Genomic DNA, 12,782 nt, shown 5'->3' with positions numbered 1-12,782 from the left:
TGCCGGGATATTGGAGCCACCATAGAAAATGAGTTTGACACTGTTCTATACTGACATCCTGTTCAATGATACTGTCACAGACAAATCAAAAAATCTGGAGGATGACATTTCTCCTGTTGGTAACTTTACTGAAAAATTCACTGTGGCTACAAATGGTTCAAAGGTGCTAATAGAGGCCAACCACAACAAATATTAAACAGTAAAAATGAGCAGTAGGTAGTATTGTATATTTAAATAAACAGACCAACTGAAACAGGAGAAAAGTAACTAACTGTGTCCTTTATAGCAACAACCCAAAATGGTGTCTCAAACCAGCATGAACCAGAATGTTTACAGCAGTGTGTGAATAGCTCCCGCAGGGTCCTAATGCCTGTTTAGTGAACTGTAACAAACAAATAGATTATGAACACAACAGGTAGACTCGCTGAATAACAGCAACATATATTACATTTACTCAAACATTTGAGTAAATATATTTCCACGCAAGAATTGGCAAGTAGTGGGAGTAAAAGGCAGGGCCAAAGACAAAAGAAGCCAGCCAGCTACACACTTCAAGGCAATCATGAGCAAGACAATCGATTCAAGGCAGGAGGTTGTCCTTGTGCCTCCCTCTCAATGGGAAGAAACCTAGCTGAAAGCAGCACTTCTTGCTTTTGATTTTACAGGTCCATTTTAAAGAAAGAAAGAAAGAACTTGCATTTATATAGCACCTTTCACGATCTCCGGGCATCTTAAAGCAGCTAATGAAGTTCTTTTGAAGCATAGCCACTGTTGTAATGCAGAGAAATGCGGCAGTCAATTTGGACACAGCAGGCTGCCACAAACAGCAATAAATGAACAGATTAAATGTTTTATTGGCGTTGGTTGAGGGATAAATATTGTCCAGGACAGCAGGAGAACTCCCCTGCTCTTCTACTAATAGTGCCATCCGATTTTTGTTTTACGTTCACCTGAGAGGGCACACGTGGCCTTGGTTTAATGTCTAGCTGAGTTTGTGACCACGGGAGAACAGTAAGTACATCCAGCCATTCTGTCATGTATGTACATTCAGTTTGTAGCCACCAGATGGCATCATTGTTGGAGGCCACTGAGCAACACGCACATGGTGCTGCTCAGGTACAAAAGGCCAGCCATTTTGAGAGTCAGGCACTTTGGGCCTAAATAAAGCAGAGCCAAGGTTGTACCTTGCTTAGTTAAGCAGTACTCAGTTTGAACTTTTATTGCAAACATAACATTTGGCGACGAGAATACAAGAACCTTTGTTTGTAAAATGAACACGAATGGATTTTTAGAGCGATTCGTGGAGGGAGAAGATTGGGCAGACTTTGTGAGCCGTTTGAACAAGTACTTCGTGGTCAACAAAATGAAGCGGTTCAACGATGCAGATTGGCGCCGGGCCGTGTTCCTCACTGTGTGCGGTTCAAACTCAAAGATCGATGGTCTGATAAAGAATCTACTCATGCCTAGTGATCCAACAGAGAAAACGTATGAGGAGTTGTATACATTGGTATGGGAGAATCTCAAGCCAGACGACGGCATCATCATCTCGAGATACAGGTTTTAAAAACACGTTCGATTGGAGGGCCAGAGCACGGCGGAATTCGTTGCCAACCTGAGACGTGGAGCAGGACCGTGCAAGTTCGGAACGGTGTTGGCAGACATGCTGCGGGACTTCTTTGTTATTGGTATCGCCTTCGCGAAACCTGTGGCTGCCCAAATTCCGCCAGCGGGAATGTATCTGACTTCTCCGTGTTAGCGTTGTGGGGGATATCATCGGCACCAGCAGTGCCGATTTAAGCAAAGGCTGTCTGAGAGTGGGGCTTCCCAGCGCAAGTGTCCGCAGATGAGCAAGCGAGCTGCGACACACCATGTGGAGGATGAGAGTCAGACTAGCGCAGATCCAGATATGCAAAGATGCCAGAGGAGGAAGTGTATGGACTGTACTCCTTCATAACCAAGAGCAAACCAATTTTTATTAATGTGAAGTTTAATGGGATACCGGTATCGATGGAACTGGACACAGGGGCAAGTCAATCGATCATGAATGAGAGGGCATTTAATAAGCTGTGGGGCCCAGGCTGAGCCCTGTTAATGCCAAGCTGCACATGTACATCAAAGAACTGATAAAGGTGATTGGCAGTGCACAAATTAACGTGTCATATAACGGTGCGGTTCACGAGTTACTGCTGTGGATTGTTCCAGGCAATGGCCCAACGCTGCTCGGCAGGAGCTGGTTCGAGAAAATCAGATGCGACTGGAAGGACATAAAGGCGTTGTCAGCGGAGGAAGATACATGTGCTCAAGTATTGAGCAAGTTCCCCTCACTATTCGAACCGCTATCGGCAACTTCACGGGTGCAAAGGTGCAGATTCACGTGGACTCAGAAGCAAGACCCGTCCATCATAAAGCTCGGGCAGTGCTGTATATGATGAGGGAGAAGGTCAAAATTGAACTGGACAGACTCCAGCGTTAGGGGATCATATCACCGGTCAAATTTAATGAACGAGCCAGCCCCATTGTTCCTGTGCTGAACAGTGATGGCACAGTCAAATACTGTGGAGACTACAAGTCTATGATCAACACGGTTTCGAAACAGGATCAGTACCCGTTACCGAAGGCCGATGACTTGTTCGTGACGCTAGCCGGAGGGAAGTCATTCACAAAACTGGACTTGACATCGGCCTATATGACACAGGAGTTGATCAAGATGTCGAAGAGACTTACGTGCATTAACACGCACAAAGGACTGTTTATTTACCACAGGTGCCCTTTCGGAATTTGCTCGGCTGCATCAATATTCCAAAGGAATATGGAAAGTCTACTGAAGCCCGTTCCCAGAACCGTCATGTTCCAAGATGACATCCTGATCACCGGTCGTGACTCCAAGGAACATCTGAACAACCTAGAAGAGGTTCTACTGCATTTGAATAGAGTGGGACTCAGACTGAAACGCTCGAAGTGCGTCTTCATGGCACCGGAGGTCGAATTCCTTGGGAGGAAAATCGCCGCTGATGGCATCAGACCTACTGACATGAAAATCAAGGCCATCAAGAATGCACCCAAGCCCAGAATGTGACAGAGCTGCGTTCATTCCTGGGTCTAATCAACTACTTTGGTAACTTCCTACCTAAATTGAGCACCTTACCAGAACCACTGCACATGCTATTGAGAAAAGGCGACAACTGGGTTGGGGTGCATCGCAAGACAGAGCTTTCGAGAAAGCCACCAATCTGCTTTGCTCGAACAAGCAGCTGGTACATTATGACCCATCCTGGTATTGTGATGATGAAGGCTGTTATGTATGAATAAAGAGTCTGACTGGATACTGTGAGCTCAAAGTAAAATGTGACCTTAGTCTTTTATTGCAGGTCTCCAGAGTGCCTCTCCAGCCTGTGAGGCCTCCTTAAGCACCTGTGCTCCCAAGGGATTGTGGGATCCCTTGGGACTCCAGGGGATAAGCCCTCTGGTGGCTGTACAAGGTATATACAAGCTTACATATATAACAACATTCCCCCGCAAAGTCAACAATGTAACTATTTACAAGGTGTGTCGATCGGGTGGCTTTCTTTCCCTGGTTGATCATCTCGGTGCAAATGCTGGTTTTGATGAATGGTTTGTTGGATCCTCACTGGGCTGCTGTGCAGTTGGCCTTGCTGGGCTGCCTGGTGTGGTGAGTCCTGCTGGGCTGCTGCGGATGATGGGTTCTGCCTCGTGGCTAACCGCGGTGTCAGTTGCCACTGGTGTGTATTTTGGGGGTGTCAAAGAATGTAGGGTCCAGAGTGGGTTGCTCAGGATAGTCCGTGAATCTGAGTTTGATTTGGTCCAAGTGTTTCCGGTAAATGAGTCCGTTTGAAAGTTTGACCCGGAACACCCTGCTCCTCACTTTGGCCACAATGATGCCGGAAAGCCACTTGGGACCTTGTCCATAATTCAATGCAAATAGAAATATTGAAACATAGAAAATAGGTGCAGGAGTAGGCCTTTCAGCCCTTTGACCTGCACCACCATTCAATGAGTTCATGGCTGAACATGCAACTTCAGTACCCCATTTCTGCTTTCTCGCCATACCCCTTGATCCCCCTAGTAGTAAGGACTACATCTAACTCCTTTTTGAATATATTTAGTGAATTGGCCTCAACAACTTTCTGTGGTAGAGAATTTCACAGGTTCACTACTCTCCAGGTGAAGAAGTTTCTCCTCCTCTCGGTCCTAAATGGCTTATCTCTTATCCTTACCCCTGGTTCTGGACTTCCCCAACATTGGGAACATTCTTCCTGCATCTAACCTGTCTAAACCCGTCAGAATTTTAAACGTTTCGATGAGATCCCCTCTCATTCTTCTGAACTCCAGTGAATACAAGCCCAGTTGATCCAGTCTTTCTTGATAGGTCAGTCCCGCCATCCCGGGAATCAGTCTGGTGAACCTTCACTGCACTCCCTCAATAGCAAGAATGTCCTTCCTCAAGTTAGGAGACCAAAACTGTACACAATACTCCATGTGTGGCCTCACCAAGGCCCTGTACAACTGTAGTAACACCTCCCTGCCCCTGTACTCAATTCCCCTCGCTATGAAGGCCAACATGCCATTTGCTTTCTTAACCGCCTGCTGTACCTGCATGCCAACCTTCAATGACTGATGTACCATGACACCCAGGTCTCGTTGCACCTCCCCTTTTCCTAATCTGTCACCATTCAGATAATAGTCTGTCTCTCTGTTTTTACCACCAAAGTGGATAACCTCACATTTATCCACATTATACTTCATCTGCCATGCATTTGCCCACTCACCTAACCAATTCAAATCACGCTGCAGCCTCATAGCATCCTCCTTGCAGCTCACACTACCACCCAACTTAGTGTCATCCGCAAATTTGGAGATACTACATTTAATCCCCTCGTCTAAATCATTAATGTACAAGGTAAACAGCTGGGGCCCCAGCACAGAACCTTGCGGTACCCCACTAGTCATTGCCTGCCATTCTGAAAAGTACCCATTTACTCCTACTCTTTGCTTCCTGTCTGCCAACCAGTTCTCAATCCACATCAGCACACTACCCCCAATCCCATGTGCTTTAACTTTGCACATTAATCTCTTGTGTGGGACCTTGTTGAAAGCCTTCTGAAAGTCCAAATACACCACATCAACTGGTTCTCCCTTGTCCACTCTACTGGAAACATCCTCAAAAAATTCCAGAAGATTTGTCAAGCATGATTTCCCTTTCACAAATCCATGCTGACTTGGACCTATCATGTTACCTCTTTCCAAATGCGCTGCTATGACATCCTTAATAATTGATTCCATCATTTTACCCACTACCGATGTCAGGCTGATCGGTCTATAATACCCTGTTTTCTCTCTCCCTCCTTTTTTAAAAAGTGGGGTTACATTGGCTATCCTCCACTCCATAGGAACTGATCCAGAGTCGATGGAATGTTGAAAAATGACTGTCAATGCATCCACTATTTCCAAGGCCACCTCCTTAAGTACTCTGGGATGCAGTCCATCAGGCCCTGGGGATTTACCGGCCTTCAATCCCATCAATTTCCTGACTAATAAGGATTTCCCTCAGTTCCTCCTTCTTACTAAACCCTCTGACCCCTTTTATATCCGGAAGGTTGTTTGTGTCCTCCTTAGTGAATACCGAACCAAAGAACTTGTTCAATTGGTCTGCCATTTCTTTGTTCCCCGTTATGACTTCCCCTGATTCTGACTGCAGGGCACTTACGTTTGTCTTTACTAACCTTTTTCTCTTTACATATCTATAGAAATGTCCGTCTTAATGTTCCCTGCAAGCTTCCTCTCATACTCTATTTTCCCTGCCCTAATAAAACCCTTTGACCTCCTCTGCTGAGTTCTAAATCTCTCCCAGTCCCCGGGTTCGTTGCTATTTCTGGCCAATTTGCATGCCACTTCCTTGGCTTTAATACTATCCCTGATTTCCCTTGATAGCCACGGTTGAGCCACCTTCCCTTTTTTATTTTTACGCCAGACAGGGATGTACAATTGTTGTAGTTCATCCATGCGGTCTCTAAATGCCTGCCATTGCCCATCCACTGTCAACCCCTTAAGTATCATTCGCCAATCTATCCGAGCCAATTTACATCTCATACCTTCAAAGTTACCCTTCTTTAAGTTCTGGACCATGGTCTCTGAATTAACTGTTTCATTCTCTATCCTAATGTAGAATTTCACCATATTATGGTCACTCTTCCCCAAGGGGCCTCGCACAACGAGATTGCTAATTAATCCTCTCTCATTACACAACACCCAGTCTAAGATGGCCTCCCCCCGAGTTGGTTCCTTGAAATATTAGTCCAGAAAACCATCCCTTATGCACTCCAGGAAATCCTCCTCCACTGTATTGCTTCCAGTTTGGTTAGCCCAATCTATGTGCATATTAAAGTTGCCCATGATAACTGCTGCACCTTTATTGCATGCACCCCTAATTTCCTGTTTGATGCCCTCCCCAACATCACTACTACTGTTTGGAGGTCTGTACACAACTCCCACTAACGTTTTTTGCCTTTTGGTGTTCTGCAGCTCTACCCATATAGATTCCACATCATCCAAGCTAATGTCCTTCCTAACTATTGCATTTATCTCCTCTTTAACCAGCACTGCTACCCCACCTCCTTTTCCTTTTATTCTATCATTCCTGAATGTTGAATACCCTTGGATGTTGAGTTCCCAGCCCTGATCATCCTGGAGCCACGTCTCTGTAATCCCAATCACATCATATCTGTTAACGTCTATTTACACAGTTAATTCATCCACCTTATTACAGATACTCCTTGCATTAAGACACAAAGCCTTCAGGCTTGTTTGTTTAACACCCTTTGTCCTTTCAGAATTATATGATGTAGTGTGGCCCTTTTCGTTTCTTGCCTTTGTTTACTCGGCCTTCCACTATTGCTTTTTACCTTTCTACCATCTGTTTCTGACTCCATATTACTTTGCCCTGTCTCGCTGCATAGGTTCCCAAATACAGGATCATTGATTTCAATTTTGCGTGACACATTTGCGCTATCATGATATGCACTTTGTCGAAGCCGCCTGCTCTCTACCTGTTCATGTAGATCAGGGTGAACTAACGAGAGCCTTGTCTTAAGTGCCCTTTTCATGAGCACTTCAGCAGGTGGAATCCCAGTGATCGAGTGGGGTCTCGTGTGGTAGCTAAGCAGGACTCGGGATAGGCGAGTCTGCAGCGAGCCTTCCGTTGCCCTCTTCAAACCCTGCTTGATGGTTTGCACTGCTCTCTCTGCCTGACCATTGGATGCTGGTTTAAACGGGGCAGATGTGACATGTTTAATCCCATTACGGGTCATGAACTCTTTGAACTCGGCATTGGTAAAACATGGCCTGTTGTCGCTCACAAGGACATCAGGTAGTCCGTGCGTGGCAAACATGGCCCGCAGGCTTTCAGTGGTGGCAGCGGACTTCTTGCCGACATTATCTCACATTCAATCCATTTGGAGTACGCACCTACAACCACAAGGAACATTTTACCCAAAAACGGGCCTGCATAGTCGACATGGACCATTGACCATGGTTTGGAGCGCCAAAACCATAAACTTAGTGGTGCCTCCCTGGGTGCATTGCTTAACTGCGAGCACGTGTTACATCTGTGCATGCAGGACTCTTAAGTCCGCATCGATACCGAGCCACCACACGTGGGATCTGGCTAATCGCTCTCATCATTACGATGCCTGGGGGGGTACTGTGGAGGTCACTGATGAAAGTGTCTCTGGCCTTCTTGGGGACCACTACCTAATTGCCCCACAGAAGGCAGTCTACCTGCACAGACATTTCATCTTTGCGCCGCTGGAACGGCTTTATCTCTTCCGGCATTTCCACTGGGACACTGGACCAGCTCCCGTGAAGCACACAATTTTTTACTAGGGACAGTAAGGGGTCCTGGCTCATCCAGGTTCCAATCTGTCGGGCTGTGACAGGTGATTGCTCACTCTCAAATGCTTTCATAACCATGACTAAATCTGTGAGCTGTGCCATTTCCATCCCTGTGATGGGCAACGGCAGCCTACTGAGAGCATCAGCACAGTTTTCTGTGCCTGGCCTGTGGTGGATGACGTAGTTGTATTCGGATAATGTGAGCGCCCATCTCTGGATGCGGGCCGATGCATTCGTGTTTATTCCCTTACTCTCGGAAAACAGGGATATCAGTGGCTTATGGTCAGTTTCCAATTCAAATTTTAGCCCAAACAGATATTGATGCATTTTATTTACCCCATAGACACATGCTAACCTTTCTTTTTCAATCATGCTGTAGGCTCTCTCAGCCTTAGAGAGACTTCTGGATGCATAAGCAACCAGTTGCAATTTCCCAGATTCATTAGCTTGTTGCAATGCACACCCGACACCGTACGACGACGCATCACATGCTAGTACCAAATGCTTACATGGATCATACAACACAAGCAATTTGTTTGAGCATAACTATTTTCTAGCTTTTACAAAGGCATTTTCTTGGCTTTTGCCCCAAACCCATTCATCCCCTTTACACAGTAAGACATGCAGTGGTTCTAACAATGTGCTGAGACCCGGTAAGAAGTTACCAAAGTAGTTCAGGAGTCCTAGAAACGACCGCAGCTCCATTACATTCTGTGGCCTCGGTGCGTTCTCGATTGCCTCTGTCTTCGAATTGATGGGCCTGATGCCGTCCGCCGAGATTCTTCTTCCCAGGAACTCCACTTCAGGCGCCAGGAAAACGCACTGAGCATTTTAATCTGAGTCCCACGCGGTTGAGTCGATTAAGAACCTCCTCCAGGTTCTGCAGATACTCGACTATGTCCTGACCTGCAAACAAGATGTCGTCCTGGAAGACCACCATGCACGGGACTGACTTCAGTAAGCATTCCATGTTTCTCTGGAATATCGCCACGGCTGATCAATTTCCAAACGGGCATCTGTTATAAATAAAGAGACCTTTGTGCGTGTTGATGCAGGTGAGGCCCTTCGATGATTCCTCCAGCTCCTGCGTCATGTAGGCCGAGGCCAAGTCCAGCTTCGTGAATGTCTTTCGTCCTGCCAGTATGGCAAAAAGGTCGTCAGCCTTTGGTAGTGGGTATTGATCCTGCAGGGAGAAACAATTGATCGTTATTTTGTAATCACCACAGATTCTGACGGTGCCGTCTTCCTTGAGGACTGGAACAATCGGACTGGCCCACTCGTTGAATTCGATTGGCAAAATGATGCCCTCTCAATGCAGCCAGTCTAGCTCGATCTCTCCCCTTTCTCTCAACATGTACGGTACTGCTCTCGCCTTGTGATGGATGGGTCGCGCCCCCGGAATTAGGTGCATCGCACTTTTGCTCCTTGGAACTTCCCGATGTCTGGTTCGAACAGAGAAGGGAACTTGTTTAAGACCTGGGCACACGAAGTGTCGTCAGCGGGCGATAGCGCTCGGACGTCGTCCCAGTTCCAGCGTATCTTTTCCAGCCAGCTCCTGCCGAGCAGCGTGGGACCATCACCCGGTACCACCCAGAGTGGTAGCTTGTGCACCGCTCCTTCGTCGGAGACCTTTACAGTAGCACTGCCGATTACGGGAATCAGTTCCTTTCTGTAAGTTCTCTGTTTCGTGCGAATGGGAGTCACGGCTGGCCTTGAGGCCTTGCTGCACCACAATTTTTCGAAAGTTTTTTTGCTCATAGTGGACTGGCTCGCACCCGTGTCCAGCTCCATTGACACCGGGAGTCCATTTATTTCAACCTTCAGCATTATCGGGGGACACATTGTGGTAAATGTGTGCACCCCATATACCTCTGCCTCCTCGGTCTGAGGTTCTGGTTCATCGTGATCCGCCGAGGATCTGTCCTCCCCTGCAACATGGTGGTTTGCAGGATTAACAGGGTTTGCAGCTCACCTGCACATATGTTGGAAGTGTCCCATTGTTCCACAGCCCTTACAAACGTACCCTTTGAAGCGGCATGAATAGAAATGATGATCACCTCCGCAACGCCAACAACATGTTAATGGCCTTGCATTCATCACCCTTGATGGTGGACTCTGAGACATCTGCGGACGTGCAGCTGCAGGCATGTGGGGCCTGCCCTATACGTTGCGATTTGAAAACATCAATTTTTCACAGTACTTGTAGCAGCACTCGTGTGCTGAGAGATTTGGTTAGTATTTTCACTGCTGGCAATGAACGCTTGCATTATCGCTATGGCCTTACTCAAGGTTGAGGTCTCTACAGTCAAAAGTTTGCGAACTATCACTTCATAGCCAATGACAAGTACGAAAAGGACTCTGAGCATGTGCTCCAAATGTCCTTCAAATTCGCAATGTCCTGCAAAGCGTCTTAGCTCGGTGACATAACTCACCACTTCCTGGCCTTCAGACCTTTTGTAGGTGTAGAACCGGTACCTCGCCATCAGAATGCTTTCCTTCGGGTTCAGATGCTCCCAGACCAGTGTGCACAAATCGTCGTACGATCTCTCTGTGGGTTTCGCTGGAGCAAGCAGATTTTTCATGAGGCCATACGTTAGTGCCCCGCAGACAGTGAGGAGAATCGCCCTTCGTTTGGCAGTGTTCGCTTCTCCTTCCAGCTCGTTGGCCACAAAGTATTGGTCGAGTCGCTCCATGAAGGTTTCCCAATCATCTCCCTCTGAGAATTTCTCCAGGATGTCCACTGTTCTCTGCATCGTTGGGTTTGTCATCTGTATCTCGTCGCCAGTTGTTATGTATGAATAAAGAGTATGACTGGATACTGTGAGCTCAAATTAAAGTGTGATCTTAGTCTTTTATTGCAGGTCTCCAGAGTGCCTCTCTAGCCTATGAGGCCTCCTTAAGTACCTGTGTTCCCAAGGAATTGTGGGATCCCTTGGGACTCCATGGGATGAACCCTCTGGTGGCTGTACAAGGTATATACAAGTTTACATATATAACAAAGGCCATCGCTAGGTCCCATGTATGGTGGCCAGGAATTGATTCTGAGCTGGAAGCATGCGTGCATCAGTGCAACACCTGCATGCAGCTCAGCAAAGCACCAGCGGAATGGCCGCTGAGTCTGTGGTCATGGCGATCCAAACCTTGGTCGAGGACCCATGTAGATTTTGCAGGTCCTTTCCTGGGCAAGATGTTTTTAGTGGTGGTGGACACTTATTCGAAGTGGATAGAATGCATTATCATGTCATCCAGCATGTCCACGGCAACCATAGAGAAACTCAATGTCATGTTCGCGACACATGGTCTGCCTGACTTAGTGGTGAGTGACAATGGGTCGTGCTTCACCAGTCAGGAGTTTCAGGAGTTTGTGAAACAAATGGCATAAAACATGTAAGGTCAGTACCGTTCAAGCCTGCGTCCAACGGGCAAGCTGAACGTGCAGTACAAATTATCAAGCAAAGCATGAGGAGAGTAACCCAAGGGTCACTGCAGACCCACTTGTCCTGCATACTGCTGAGTTATAGGACAAGACCCCACACACTCACAGGGCTCTCGCCTGCTGAACTCATGATGAAAAGAGGTCTTAAGACCAAGCTATCTCTGGTACACCCGGATTTAAATAATCATGTTGAATACAGAAGACAGAGTCAACAAGGGTACCACGATCGCGCTACTGTGTCACGCGAGATTTCTGTTAATGATCCTGTATATGTGTTGATCTATGGCCAGGGTCCCAAATGGATCGCTGGTACGGTCATGGCCAAGGAGGGCAACAGAGTATTTGTTATTAAGCTCAAGAATGGGCAAACTTGCAGGAAACACATGGATCAGAAAAGCTGAGGCACACAGACGATCCAGAACAGCCGGACGAAGAAACCATCGACGACCAACCAACCTACCAGCAGCCTTCAGTGGACTCGAGGGTCATCAGTGAACCCGGAATTTCCATCACGGACCTCAATAAAAATGGACTTGTAATTCCTGACATGGCCACTGCCACCCCCAATAAGTCAGTCATCCAGCCATCAACCACAACAGACCCCACACACTCACCCAAGACTGGAATCGAACTGAGACGGTCAACCCGGGAGTGCAAAACACAGGACCGTCTCAACCTGTGAAAGACTGTGATAAGATCTCAGAGGGAGGTATTGTCATGTATGTATATTCTGTTTGTAGTCACCAGATGGTGTCATTGTTGGAGGCCACTGAGCTGCACGTACATGGTGCTGCTCAGGTATAAAAGACCAGCCATTTTGAGAATCAGGCACTTTGGGCCTAAATAAAGCAGAGCCAAGTTTGTACCTTGCTTAGTTAAACAGTACTCAGTTTGAACCTTTATTACATACATAACACGCTCCATATCATTACTTAACATTCAGCTTACTGTGCACTTCGAAGAACTAACCCTTTGACTGAGCAATTGACACTGTATATAGTAAGCTCGGCAGGAACAGCTGGTCCAGGTTCAAGTACCCTGTAGAATGAAGACAAATATGAAAAAATGTTTGACATAATTACGATCAAATAGATTAACCTACTGTCTAACCTGACAATCTTTATTCTATCTGTAATCGCTGATCAGGATTTTCAAACACCTCTCACTGATCCTCCTTGCTGCGTACACACAAGCATTGGAAGCTGAATAAAGACAGAAACTTCCCATTTCACCAGAGGAAGAACATATTCTGAATATTTATTTTCACAGTATTTTGTAACAGCTGTTTGGCTCGACACTGGAGTTTGTCTTTTGTCTCCTAACCTGAAAGTCCGTTTATGTCTGGTTGCTGTTTTGTTTTAATTATCTTTGCAACTTTTGAAAAAGAAATAAGAACAAGCCACTAATTATTTTCTTCATTTTTGTCCATTTTTCATGA

General features: G+C 46.5%; 1 protein-coding gene across 4 annotated transcripts in view; it reads right to left on the bottom strand.

Annotated features, from left to right (window-relative positions):
• The window catches only part of LOC139259954 (SPATS2-like protein), a 398,117-nt gene that overhangs the window by 281,765 nt on the left and 103,570 nt on the right, over window positions 1-12,782 (bottom strand). The window contains exon 2 of one of the 4 annotated variants that reach the window (XM_070875948.1): window positions 12,293-12,382. The exons of the other annotated variants lie outside the window; for them this stretch is intronic. The gene's annotated coding sequence lies outside the window, so the exon portion shown is untranslated. The remainder of the gene's footprint in view (window positions 1-12,292; window positions 12,383-12,782) is intronic. 4 annotated transcript variants of the gene reach the window in all.

Source organism: Pristiophorus japonicus, chromosome 3 (assembly GCF_044704955.1).
Source record: "Pristiophorus japonicus isolate sPriJap1 chromosome 3, sPriJap1.hap1, whole genome shotgun sequence".
NCBI lineage: Eukaryota > Metazoa > Chordata > Chondrichthyes > Pristiophoridae > Pristiophorus > Pristiophorus japonicus.
This window is presented reverse-complemented; position numbering and strand designations above follow the sequence as displayed.